Here is a 13,904-nt window from a genome sequence, read left to right as displayed (position 1 = left end):
GCTTTTCACTGAACTTGTTGCTGGTTTCGCTGCACTGTAGTCATTTTAAGTGTATATTTCTAGCTAATTTGTTTAATTTTCCTATTTTTTGGATTAACTTTGGTGTGATTTTCCATGAAGAAGGCCTGGGACTACATTTCTAGTGGTGGTAGAAGGTAGCCTGGTCTGCTTGAGCTGGGAATCACGCAAGAAGGGTTTAAGTGAGACTGTTTGATTATTTGTTTTGTTTAGTCAGTTTTCTCTGACTATACATTTGTCATGTTTGCTTAATGTTGTTCATCATGCATTTTGGTTAGCAGTGCTCTGTACATATGCAGGAGCATAGAATTGAACATTTCCATATAAAACTATCTCTGAAATTTCCACAGTACTTAGTTGTGCAAAGAGCGATTATTTTTGTACCAAGGCGCACCTGCCCATGAGTTTAGTCTTGGCTATTCCTGATTATAGTCTAAACTATTACAGAAACCAAACTAGCCAGCTTTAGGCCCCTCTTGTACCACCTCTTTGTAGAAAACAAAATAAGGATAGATATTAATGGGCATGAACTTCCTTGCTATCTTTATAGCCAGTCTGATGCATATGAGCATCTTGAGGCAATATAGAAATTGCCTCATGTTTACAACAACTTAATTCTTAAACTGATATGCTGTGTGAAAGATGCAGTAACATAATGCCACTGGAGGCAAGGGTCTCATATAAAAGCACTTATAATAATACAAAAGTTGTCAGTAACACACACTCTGCATCCATCTGACATAGCATGGACCAGACTCACATATCTGAGGCTCTTAAAAGTAATGTCTCTAAAACACAAAGATCTCCCAGACATTGCACAAACAAAAAGGTTTCCTCAGCAACCTCATGACCATTCTACAAAATCTAAATCCGACATGACATATAAGGCCACATAGCATAATGTCTTGTCTTTGAAACCTCATGAAGAACAGTACACAGGAGACTGCATTGTGAGACATGTCTCACTTACCAGGATAAATAAGGAGTGAGGCATAGTCAGCTGTCTACCAGATCATCCACGCATTTACATTGTTAAACCACAAGTACCAGTATGACATAGTTATAGTCCATGTATGAGTAAACAACATGTGGCGTACCTCCTTTGACTATATGAAGCAAGAAATGATTGAGCTCACTGATTATGTGTCCCAGGCTGACATAAGCCTAGCACTGAGCAGCATTCTACTTTCTCCAAGGATGATGCCACAATACCAACAGAACATGATTGACTTTAATAATTGGCTTAGAGAATGGTGTCATTGAATAGAGGTATGTATTTTTCCTGGGGAGTAAGGGATTTCATGAAGAGATGTGGTCTTGGAGTACGGAACCATCTTGAATGTGGTAGGTAGAATGGAATTTCTGTTTGAGGGTCCAACTAATGTGGTGACATCAGCATATCATCACCACACCCCCCTGACCTGATAGGATAATTGGCAAGACTCCTGGTCTAAACCAGAAGTTGCATAGCTATTGGTATCCATCTAGCTTTCTGTCAGGGTAGGAGTGCTTGCCATCTGCCACTTCATTAACCCCTGTCAGGCAAATCCTGCAAGTGGTCCATAACTCTCAAACTCTTAGAACAAGAAATCTGGACAAAGCCACAAATAATGGGGAACAAAGGATCAAAAATAGGGACACTTTTTAAATATTGCTCTTACAAACTTAGAAAATTGATAGAATAACAGGTTTTGCATTAGCATGAATTTCCTAAAGGATATTAAGTCTGAAAATCAAATGTCTGCCATTCTTTTCTGACTTCAGTCCTCAGAGATTTGTCAGTGATTCACCAGAAAACTACAATTTTATAAAAAAACTGATTATATATGTGAGTCAACAATCTGGACATTCTGCAAAAATCTGGACAGTTGAGAAGTTTGGTCCATGACTACTTCCAAGCATAGGTCACCAGCAGCAAAGAGAGATTTCCTATCTCTGTGTCATTGGACTGCATGCTATAGTAAATGTTGCACTAATCTGAACTAAATCACTATTAGTATTTAGCGTGCTCTATTAGCTCACATACATTTTATAATAATTATCTATGTGACAAGGGTCACTGGCTTGGAACTAATATGTTACTCATCAGTATGTGAGACACAACCCTCCAAGCCCTGACACTTTGAAAAATAACCTTCCAATCAGGTAAAAAAAAAAAAAACAATAGACGCTTACATTTACTGTTATGCCTTTAGAGCATTTGTGCAAGGAACTGTCACACCTCTATACCTTTTGACACAAGGAGGTGCACACCATATCCATGCTACTTACCACTGAGATTGTTGTATCAGAGGTGGCAGTGTTGTACTGTTACCTCTGGCTTAGAATATATTCCTGATATTCCCAAAGATAGCAGTTATTGTTCTTGGAATGTTAATGGCTGTCTTACTGTTTTAATAATACATTTGACAAAGGCTGGATGTGCATTGAGCTGTAACTATTCTGGAATGCTTACCAGTTCTGGGAAATAGCCAGTTCCTTACCATTCTATTAATCTTCAGTTGTGCCAGATTATCAAGTTGTAATTAAAACTAGTTTAGAAAATTTATCTTATTACCATAGTACTGCCTTACTGTGCCTGAAAGGAAGGGTTATACTACAGCATTACCACTGATTGTCTACTACTTATCCAGTATACAATATTCCCAGAAAGTGACCTCATTTACTGCAGAATACAGGATTTCTTATGAATGAATGCATCCTTTCTTCCATTGCTGTGATTGAATGACTACTAACTGACTATTACAATGATCTAGAACAGTCTGATGCACTGTGTAGTTCCCCAAATTATCACTCCGCAATTCAAAGTCTAGGAGGAAAAAGCACTACTGCTGTAATTGTAGCAAACTACTTGTTACAAGTATAACAAGCATCAGCTTATAACAGTTACTCCTAATGACAGTACTGCTCTCATATCCAATTGGCACCCTCTGATGATGCCCATCTAAGAGTTTGTGTTTGAGGCATACTTTGTCCTAGTTACAGCTCTGCAGTAAACCTGCATTAAATGTATAATAGCCATCAGTAATCAAGCTAAAAAAACTTCTCAAAACCTCTCTACAACCTCCTAAGGGAGGGTATCTGTAGCTTCACACCACCACCCCCTCAGAGGATATACAGAACAATGCTGAACAGTATGCCAATGCAGTATCCAAGCACCTGTACAACTGCAATAACTCAGCCATTCCCAATAGAACTAAAACCTGCTCCTCAAGGAAACACAGACCTGTTTGGTGGACATCCTCTATCAACAGGCTTTACAAAAAAAGGAAGAAACTGCTGTCCAAGGGTAAAAAAGAATATATTCCAAACTGGAAAAACTCCCTCCTTAGCCTCAACAAGCAAATTAGATCACTGGTGAAAGCCTCCAAAGCCAATTATGAATCAAAAGTAGCTTCTGAAACAAAGGGAGACCCCAACACCTTTTTCAGTTATGTCAGGAACCTCCATGCCAAAGCCTAGGTTTGTTCCGAATTAGTACTTAATAGTATCACTTACACTGATCCTGTTGACTTAGCCAACGTGCTAGCAAATAGGTTCAGTGCAAATGTCACTCCCCTGACCCCCCAGAGGCCCTTTTCGCATCCCTGATACTTGTCCCGCACCTCACATCTCTGTAGATCAAGTGGTAAAGGCCTTATCCAAGGCAAGGAACACAACTTCCATGGGACCTGATAGTATCCCAGGCTGTATTCTGCACCATCTCCAGCAAAAACTGGCTTCACCATTGAGCACCCTATTCAACCTAAGTACAGGCTTCATTCCAGCAGAGTGGGGAACTGCCATTGTTATCCCCTTGCACAAAGCTGGTGCCACTACTGACCCTGGAAACTATTTCCCCTTTAGCTTGACAAGTCTGATTTGTAAAGCCATGGAGCATTTTATTATTGATCTCAGAAACAAGGACATAGGCAATCTCCAAGCACTTGACCCCATACAGTTCAGATTCATCAAAGGCAGATCTTGCCTGTTGAAACTGGTTGACTTCTTTGAGACTGTCACCAAGGGCCTGGATGAGGGAAAGTCAGTACATACAGCTTACCTTTACTTGGTCAAGGCCTTTGACACAATCCCCCACTTGGGTATCATTGAAAAGCTAACACAACTTTGCATAAATCCCTATATTATCAGGTGGGTGACCAACTGGCTTACTGACAGGATGCTCAAAGTGAAACTAGGCACCTCCATCTCCGATAGCAGACCTGTCACTAATGGAGTTCCCCAGGGATCTGTCCTGGGACCCCTACTGTTTAGCATCTACTTCTCAGAGGTCCAGGCAAAGACAAAAGGCCTGTGGATGGCCAACTTTGTGGATGACTGTAAGTTGGGTGCTGTCATTAACTCCCCAAATGATGTTAACATACTGCAAGATGGTCTCACAGTATCTAATGACTGGTGCCAAAGTCATGGCCTCAAGCTAAAAGCAAAAAAAAATGTATCATCATACCATTTGGAAAAAACATGTCCTCTATTGATTACCACATCAACAGCAACCCCCTAATCACACAGCCTGTGGTAAGAGACCTGGGTACACAGATTGACAACAGTCTCACATTCGACCATCATGTAGTGGCAGTGGTCAGGAAATCCTTTTACTTGGCTAATCTCATAACAAAAGAGATTACATCCAGAAAAAATGAAGTTACTATCTCTCTATACTCCTTTCTCATTAGACCAATTATTGAGTATAATGCCCCGTTTGGTACCTCTCCAAACATCTGCACCATCCAGAAAGGCCACTGAAATACCTCACAATGAGAATACATGGCCTCCAACATCTGTCCTATGTGGACAGGCTCAAATCACTATCACTCTATTTGGTAACATACAAATTGCTCAGGGGTGATCTGTGTCTTGTCTACAAGGCAATCTCGGACCCTGTCTTACTAGAGATGCCCCATATCAATAAGTCTAACTCCTCATGCATTACCCACACAAAAGGCCTGAATATAATATGCAACATCAACAAAACCTGCTGCAGTGACAGGATTGTCTCCCAGAGGCTACCCCATCTCTGGAATAGACTTTCCCATACATGTCAAACTAAGCACCTCGCTGACCCTCTTCAAGTACAACCTTAATGACTGGATGGGAAACCATAAATTTGTCCCAGGGGTTCCACCTGAGACCCCTCATTGACAGGGGTGACAGGTGCTGACTGAGGTTTCTTTTTTTGGATAAACTCTTGGCTAGGCTTGTAAGGGCCCCAGGACCATTAGCCTAGTAACCTCCTATGATCCTATGCCTATCAGTTCTTTATTATAATTCACATTTCCTCTAAACTTTCACAACTATGTATAATGTATAAAGATGACTTATACTGACTGTTATCTGAAACTGTATAGCACAAGCATAGCTATGGTGGGTTATAGGGGCAGAAATGGAATGCTTTTGGACCTACTACTCTAGCAGTTTGGATGTACCTTTATTTTCTTTCTTGTTTTTTTTTTTTTTTTTTTTTTTTGTTCTCTCATAAAATGTTAGGGATTTATCTGGCATTCTTCATTAGGAGAGAAGGAAGGACCACCAGAGGTGAGAAGGAAGGACCTCCAGATTGCTCTTATAAAAATCATGCAGGCATGAAGGAGAATGGCATTAGGACCTCACCCCAGGCAGAACTGCCATATCAGAGAAGGGATGGGGTGGCAGCAATGCACTCCAAATGAGCAAGCTGTGGCTCTGCTATGTCCCTTATATGGATGTTTGGTATGAACCAGAATGGACAATATACTGCCTGCATGGTGCCCTACCTTAAATGGGCATTACCTGAGCCAGAAAACCTGGCTAAAAAATAATCAAATAAATAAAAAGATAGGGTGAGAGAGAGAGAGAAAGAGAAAGAGATCAAACTAGTTAGAAGTTTACAAGAAAATATAAAGTTACATATTGATATATTATTTTCTAATCAGTTTTGAGTAACAGTGAATAGATTTTAGATCTCATCAGTCACACTTTTTTCACATTCTAATAACATAGCAATATTCATTGGATCGTATCATCGAGGAGTTAAAAGACAACTGAGCCACAAGACCGTTTCCTCATTCCAATACCCACCATTAGCATTGACTTCCATCTCAAGGAGGAATAGACCCATTATACCAGGAGGTAACTTTATTAGCACCTATCCAGTTGTCCAGTTCCTTTTTGTGTCATATTGCTTAACTTGGAGAGGAAGTTTGTTCCAGAAAAGACTAGGCACTACGTAACAAATATATCCCTCCACCTCTTATTTATTTGTTGGAATATATTTAGATTTAGAACTCAGGGCCTAGTGTTAACTGGACTGTTTGGTTTATTAAGGTTCATAGGTTCATAGGTGTGTACTAGGCTAATGAACCTGGAGCCTTTACAAGCCTAGCACATAGGATTACCCTGGCATCATGCCACCCATCCTTATTTCCCAGTGCCTCTGTCAAGTAAAGTCACTAGAGTGATCCCTGGGGTGAATTTTCAATTTCCCATCCATTCATCAAGATTTCTCTTGAAGAGGGCCAGTGAGGTGGTCTACTTGACATGTATGGGAAGTCTATTCCATAGAATGGGCAGTCTCTGGGTTATGAACCTGTTCCTCCAGCATGTTCTTTTGATTTTGGTAATGAGGTTGCAGTTTCTGGAGTGTGTGGTGCAGAGGAATTTGGATTTCTTTAGATGTAGCATTTCTAACAGAGCTGGGTCAGACATGGCTTTGTAAGTCAAGCAGAGATTGCCTCTAAGTAGGCGATATGAAACAGAGAACAGTTGGAGTTTTTTAGTCTGTCCATATAGGACAAATGTTTAAGGCCTAGAGTCCTCTTTGTGAGGTACTTTTGTGGCCTCTCCAGCTGTTGCAGGTGTTTAGTGAGGCACAAGCCAAATGGGGCATTGTACTCAATGATTGGCCTAATGAAGGAAGAGTAGAGGGAGACAATGACCTCTTTCTTCCTGGATAAAAAAAACCTTAGTAATGAGATGTGCCACACAGAAGGACTTTCTGACCACAGTGCAAGGTATGATAGTTTGTAGACTATTTGATCACTTATAGCCCTATAAGCAAAGCACAGATCAGCCCTAAGGAGTCTATATGATACTGATTATTGGCACACAGCCTTCAGTTTGTCTTGGTAGTTCAGACCTTTTAAGTCCCTGATATTTTTAGTTACAAACCTCTGGGGTCTTTCCAATTGCTTGATATGCTTAGTGAAGTACATCACAAAGTGGGAGTTTACTAAATGATGAGTCTAATCAATGTGGAACACAAGGAAAAGAGGACAAATTTTGATCTGGAAAAAATACTTTTTTCTATGTGTTGTGCAAGGAGAAAGGATTTCCTAACTATTGTTGCAACATTATGGTCAAACATAAGGGTAAAGGCTAACCGCCCATGTCTCTCATGACAATTTCATTTTGAAATTGTATGCTATTTTTTGCTATAAGCTGGAGCAAGGGTTTGCTTTCAAAATGCAACAAAGTCACACTTTTTGGAATTGAGCTTGGGCCCATTTATAGTACACCATATATTAACAATTGTTAGGTCCTGCTGGAGAGCATGGCTATCAGAGGTGAACCTGAGGATGACTTCCAGCTTACAATAATCTACGCACATTTGTTAACCAGACATCATCATTTGATAAAAGATTGGAGAAGTAAATACTGATGTCATAGCACAGATCCTTGTGGAATTCTATTGGTCACCTTACTGCTGTTTGAGGGTATACAACAAATATAATGGGAGTCATCTCTCTGGGACGGTTGGCTCTTCACCTAAAAACAGATGGGCCATATTTGAGCTCCTTCAGCTTGTTTATTATATTTACATGTGGCGTAGTATTGAATGCCTTGGAAAGGTCAGGGTACACTTTGTGGACAGCTTATCAACTGCCCACGTCCTTAGTAACCCTCTCAAAGTAGTTCAGAAGTTTTGTAATAGAGGATTTAATTTTGACAAAGACAAACTGTTGGGAGGTGAGTCTGATATGACTTTAGTATCATAGTTCATTAGATCAGTAATAACACATTATATGGCTTTGCACACAAGACTCTATAGACTGATGGGTCTGTGTTGTGGCCACCCTTGTAGAGTGGCACCATAACAGCTGGGTGCCACTTCCATGGGATAAAGACTGTTGTAGGCTCAGGATGAAGAGGTTAAGGAGTGTATCCCCCAGTGTTTGCTTAGTACTATTAATCTAGCAACCTCATATGCTATCAGGTTTCATAGATGAGCTATTCTTTATTTTGGAGAATACCTTCAGTTCATGCTCTTTCATGACAATTGGTGGCTTGACTCCATCAAGGATAAGTGAGTATGGAAAGGATGTCTCTGAAGTGAAATTGGCAGTAAATGTATTTGCTTGTATTTTGTCAATGTCCACTTGATTGGAGTGGTTAGTACTATTATGATATAAACTCTGACTGATGTTGAGTTTCATTCCTTATTTTACAAGACATAAAAGAATGATTTCTAGTTGTCTTTGGCTTCTGTGTCTAGTGTGTTTTCATGGAATGGCTTTATTTTTCTTATGTCCCTTTTCAATTTCTTACCATAGCTGTTTTGACGTCCTTAATTTGGTTATTTGTTCTCCTATATAGGTTTAGGAGTTTCTTCCTTCTATTACACAGTTTATTAATGCTTGAGGACTACCATGCTGATTTGCTTTTAAACCTCCCATTTTGCTTGGATTTACTTGGATCAATGGAAATATCCGTAAAGCATGCACACTGGAGGCTAATCCAAAAGGCTGTCTGGACACATTCAATCCACCCACCATTTATTTAGGACAAACTTTGTACCACCTCTGCCCTTGTGCTTTTAGTAAGTTTTAGGGGCATCCAGTCTTTTTCATGTGTATTTTAGCCTGCACAGTGACTAGCCTGATAACAAATGCTTTGGTGTCCTAGTTTGTAAGCAATAGCCTTGTAGTCTGTAAACCCTCCTGCCCAGACATCCTGCTGGTCAGCTTTTACTTTCTACTTCCTAACAGACACTGACATTTACTCATACTGCTCTTACTCACATTATTTCATTCTCGTATATTTTCTTCACTTCTAGACTTGCTATTTCCATTATTTATATCCTCCTGTCTTTCTTCAGTGAAACTGCATGACTTCAAGAAGTTGCCCTTGGTCTCCCTTCCTTTCTTATTTCTCCTTGCCCAAGACAATAATTAAACCACTCTCAGCTCTGAGCTACTATTTGTGCACAGTCACCACTGACTCCGTGCACAGTTACTATTTGTGCAGTCCCCACTGACTCCATGCACAGTTAGTATTTGTGCAGTCAGCACTGACACAGTGTACACTAGTATTTGTGCACAGTCACCACTGACTCCGTGCACAGTTAGTATTTGTGCAGTCACCACTGACTCAGTGCACAGTTAGTCCCCAGTGACTCTGTGCACAGTTAATATTTGTGCAGTCCCCACTGACTCCGTGCACAGTTAGTATTTGTCCACAGTCACCACTGACTCCATGCACAGTTAGTATTTGTGCAGTCCCCACTGACACCGTGCACAGTTAGTATTTGTGCAGTCCCCACTGACTCCATGCACAGTTACTATTTGTGCAGTCCCCACTGACTCTGTGCACAGTTAGTATTTATCCACAGTCACCACTGACACAGTGCACACTAGTATTTTTGCACAGTCACCACTGACTCAGTGCACAGTTAGTATTTGTGCAGTCCCCACTGACTTCATGCACATTTAGTATTTGTGCAGTCCCCACTGACTCCGTGCACAGTTAGTATTTGTGCAGTCCCCACTGACTCCATGCACAGTTAGTATTTGTGTACTCCCCACTGACTCCGTGCACAGTTAGTATTTGTACAGTCCACACTGACTCCATGCACAGTTAGTATTTGTGCAGTCCCCACTGACTCCATGCACAGTTAGTATTTGTGCAGTCACCACTGACTCCGTGCACAGTTAGTATTTGTGCAGTCCCCACTGACTCCATGCACAGTTAGTATTTGTGCAGTCCCCACTGACTCCATGCACAGTTAGTATTTGTGCAGTCCCCACTGACTCAGTGCACAGTTAGTATTTGTGCAGTCCGCACTGACTCCGTGCACAGTTAGTATTTGTGCAGTCCCCACTGACTCCATGCACAGTTAGTATTTGTGGAGTCCCCACTGACTCAGTGCACAGTTAGTATTTGTGCAGTCCCCACTGACTCTGTGCACAGTTAGTATTTGTGCAGTCACCACTGACTCAGTGCACAGTTAGTATTTGTGCAGTCACCACTGACTCAGTGCACAGTTAGTATTTGTGCAGTCCCCACTGACTCCATGCACAGTTAGTATTTGTGCAGTCACCACTGACTCAATGCACAGTTAGTATTTGTGCAGTCCCCACTGACTCCATCCACAGATAGTATTTGTGTAGTCACCAGTGACTCAGTGCACAGTTAGTATTTGTCCACAGTCAACACTGACACAGTGCACACTAGTATTTGTGCACAGTCACCACTGACTCCGTGCACAGTTAGTATTTGTGCAGTCACCACTGACTCCATGCACAGTTAGTATTTGTGCAGTCCCCACTGACTCCGTGTACAGTTAGTATTTGTGCAGTCACCACTGACACAGTGCACACTAGTATTTGTGCACAGTCACCACTGACTTACTACACATTTAGTATTTGTGCACAATCAACACTGAATTAGAGCACTCAACCGTCTCTTCAGTGTGTTTTTAATTTTTTCAGAAGTGTCCTTGCAAGCAAAGAGATATGTATGTAACAGAGAAGTCTGCAGTTTGAACACCCGTCTATGGGTTATATTTTTATGTAAATTGTAAACATTATGGCAGCCTAAAACAAAGAAATCTGTCAACTATAATAGCTCAATTTTCTTAGATCACAGCAGTCCCATTAGTACTTTCTCCTTCAGCTGTGTTCCACTGATTGTTTTTAGCAGTCCACTGCCTTCCTTTCTTAATTTTGTTTCTCTTTTGCCTCAGATGCTTGTATAACCACTTTTAGTTCTGAGCCAGTATTTTTAAAGAGCTGCAGTCCTGCATTCTGGTTTACTTTTTCTCATAATTTTACTGATCTGTGGAGGTGGGGGGTAGCCTTTAGACTTTGCATTTTAAAATCATTCATAACCTCTTTACCATTACACAGTTGTCCAAATAGTTAAGTGCAATTATTTTCCTATTTTATATCACCATTAATCTTGTCAAGGTGATATTGGACTAACTCTTCTACTAAAACAGTGTCCTAGAGCAACAAAATCAAGCCATTCATCTAATGGCACAGGGGATTTTTAAACTGCGTTGTTCCTTTTACATAGCTCTCTCAGCAGATTTGTGGCTGTTTTAGTTTAGTTATGGATTGTTTTTCTCTGTCTCATTGTCAGGTTTGCCCTCACTAACACTTGGGCTCACTCTGCTCTGCTGCGCTACCCCAAATTCCTACCCACACCCCTTACTCTGTATTTATACTTCCATAGTCCCACCCACATATTCCTCAGACCAATATAATTGGTTCCCACCAGAAAAAAAAAACAATCAATAGAAATGCTCCCAATAGAAACACCCACTCTAGTTTTACCACCCAACACTCCTTTTCAAGCCATCGTACTCCTTGCCATAACTATCACATTACATCTGTACAACCAACCCAGTATCCCCCTAACATTTTCTAATCCTAATTTACAACAAAAATAAAACCCAAGTTAAATAAGACACCCCTAACTCAGATTATTTTACTCCTCCTCCTCACTCTACTCCTCCTCAATCTACTAACCTTCATCACCAATTATCAAATATAGCTCCTTCAAATCATTAGGACTTTAAATAATCCTCACAAAGTATATTAACATATACCCACCCAGTCTTTCTCCATAACACCCTATCTCTGCAAACAAACCACATCTGATGTATTTATCTACAAATATCTCAAAATTAAGTGTCCAAATTTAAAATCAAATACCAAGTGAAGACCAAAATATAACCAGCAACACTCTTCCCTCTGTAGAATATCAATTAAAAAAATAAGCAAAGATATTCAATATTCACCTCAACCCAGGCCCCACTGTTCATAAAGCCATCACTTTCAATCCCAAAATAAAATGGTCACCTAATACCTCTCAACAAAAAAACAGAACCCTAAATCACCTTACTAAAAATAAACCTAAGAAATATGTGCAATAAAATACTTGACATACATGTCTACCTTGCCACATTCACTCCTAATGTAGTTGTAGCTACGATACCTTGGTTAAAAATAAATAAATAAAGGATAATGAGATCACTCCCCCAAGGATACAATGTACTTAGTATGACAGACAAAACAAGCGTGCAGGTGGTGTAGCAATTATCTACAAAAATTCCCTAACCATCACCTTACTCACAGAGGAAACAGCCAAATTTAACAATGTGAAACATCTAAAAACACTCCTAAAATCAACAATAGGAAAACTATATGTTTAACTGGGTCTACTGAAAAAGACAGAAAATCCACTTGTTTGAAAACAAACAATGGATTCTCGGTTACGCGAAAGTACACTTAAGCGAAAGTGCACTTCCACGAAGAACGGTTCAATGAACTGTTAAGGAACACAGGTACCGAAGCACACTACAGTGGGGAAAGGGAATTTATGTGTTTCCCCACTATAATGCAATCTCGGAGTTGGTATATTTAAGTAGGGGGGTGTGGGAGGCACAGCTCCCCACAAGGGGGGGGGTGCAGGGGGTCTTGCTCCCCTACAAAAACAATGTTACTGTGTTCTTTATCAGTTCATTGAACTGATTTTCGCAGTAGTGCACTTTCACTTAACCACCGGTCTACTGTTTATATTCAAAGAAATGAGTTTTCGAATATATACAGTAGACCTGTTTAACTATATGTTTAACAGCAATTTATATACCTCCAGAGAGTAATACTGATACTGCGGAAAAGATCCTGTATTGGATATCCAAACAAATTAACCATAGAACTATAATACTTGGAGACTTAAACATAGACTGCCAACTTATAAATTCCACTATCCCCACTGAATCCTTAAATTTATACAGCTTCAAACAATTAATAACCATACCCACTAGAATCAATAAAACTTTAGGAGACACTCAACATTTGACTAGATTCTTACAAACAAACCCAACAAACTGACAAAGTAGGCTGCCTCTCAGATAGCATAAGTAACCACATACCAACATATGCCATTATAGCTCACCATAACCTAGATAAACATATCATCTATAATCAAATATGAAGTACAACCAATTTCAGCGAAGATATTTTCAGTGAAACACTAAAACAATATAACTGGAATGTACTTAGAACAATGCCACTAGATACTGCTGTAGAACACTTTAATAACATAGTCTTACAGATTTTAAATAATCTAGTACCAGTACGCAATAAACAAGTAAAGTCCAACCCCACAGCATAGCTAACAAAAGAAACAAACAAAACATCATTATAAAAGGAGTAAAGCCTGGATAAGCTGGTATAAAAATAGAACTCCCATGCTTTCCAGCAACTTAGACATCATAGAAACCTTGCAAATCTCCACATCAAACAAACATACTATATCAGCCTACAAGACAAAAATCAAAGAACCCAAAACTTTTTAGGTCATCACCAAATAAACTACTCCAACCTGGCAAAACCACCACTCCCTCTCCAAAAACAGACAATATGGCAGACTCTATCCCTACACAGTTTAATTCCTACATTATACAATTAATATTATCTCTCTTAGATACTAATACATCTGTTACCCTCACTCTACCCCTGTCCAGCCAAAACCACCCAGAGCCCTTCAGCTTTAGTCCAATACTCACCTCGCTCATAATGAAGTTGTTTCATAAACTAAAAACTACTTCTATATCTGTACAACAACTATGGTCAGACTACATAAAATGGCTGCAGAAGTCATAGCCTTCCCTGTGTCTATGCTAA

The sequence above is a fragment of the Protopterus annectens genome, chromosome 13.part0, assembly GCF_019279795.1.
Source record: "Protopterus annectens isolate FY-2018-M chromosome 13.part0, PAN1.0, whole genome shotgun sequence".
Taxonomy (NCBI): Eukaryota; Metazoa; Chordata; order Ceratodontiformes; family Protopteridae; genus Protopterus; species Protopterus annectens.
This window is presented reverse-complemented; position numbering follows the sequence as displayed.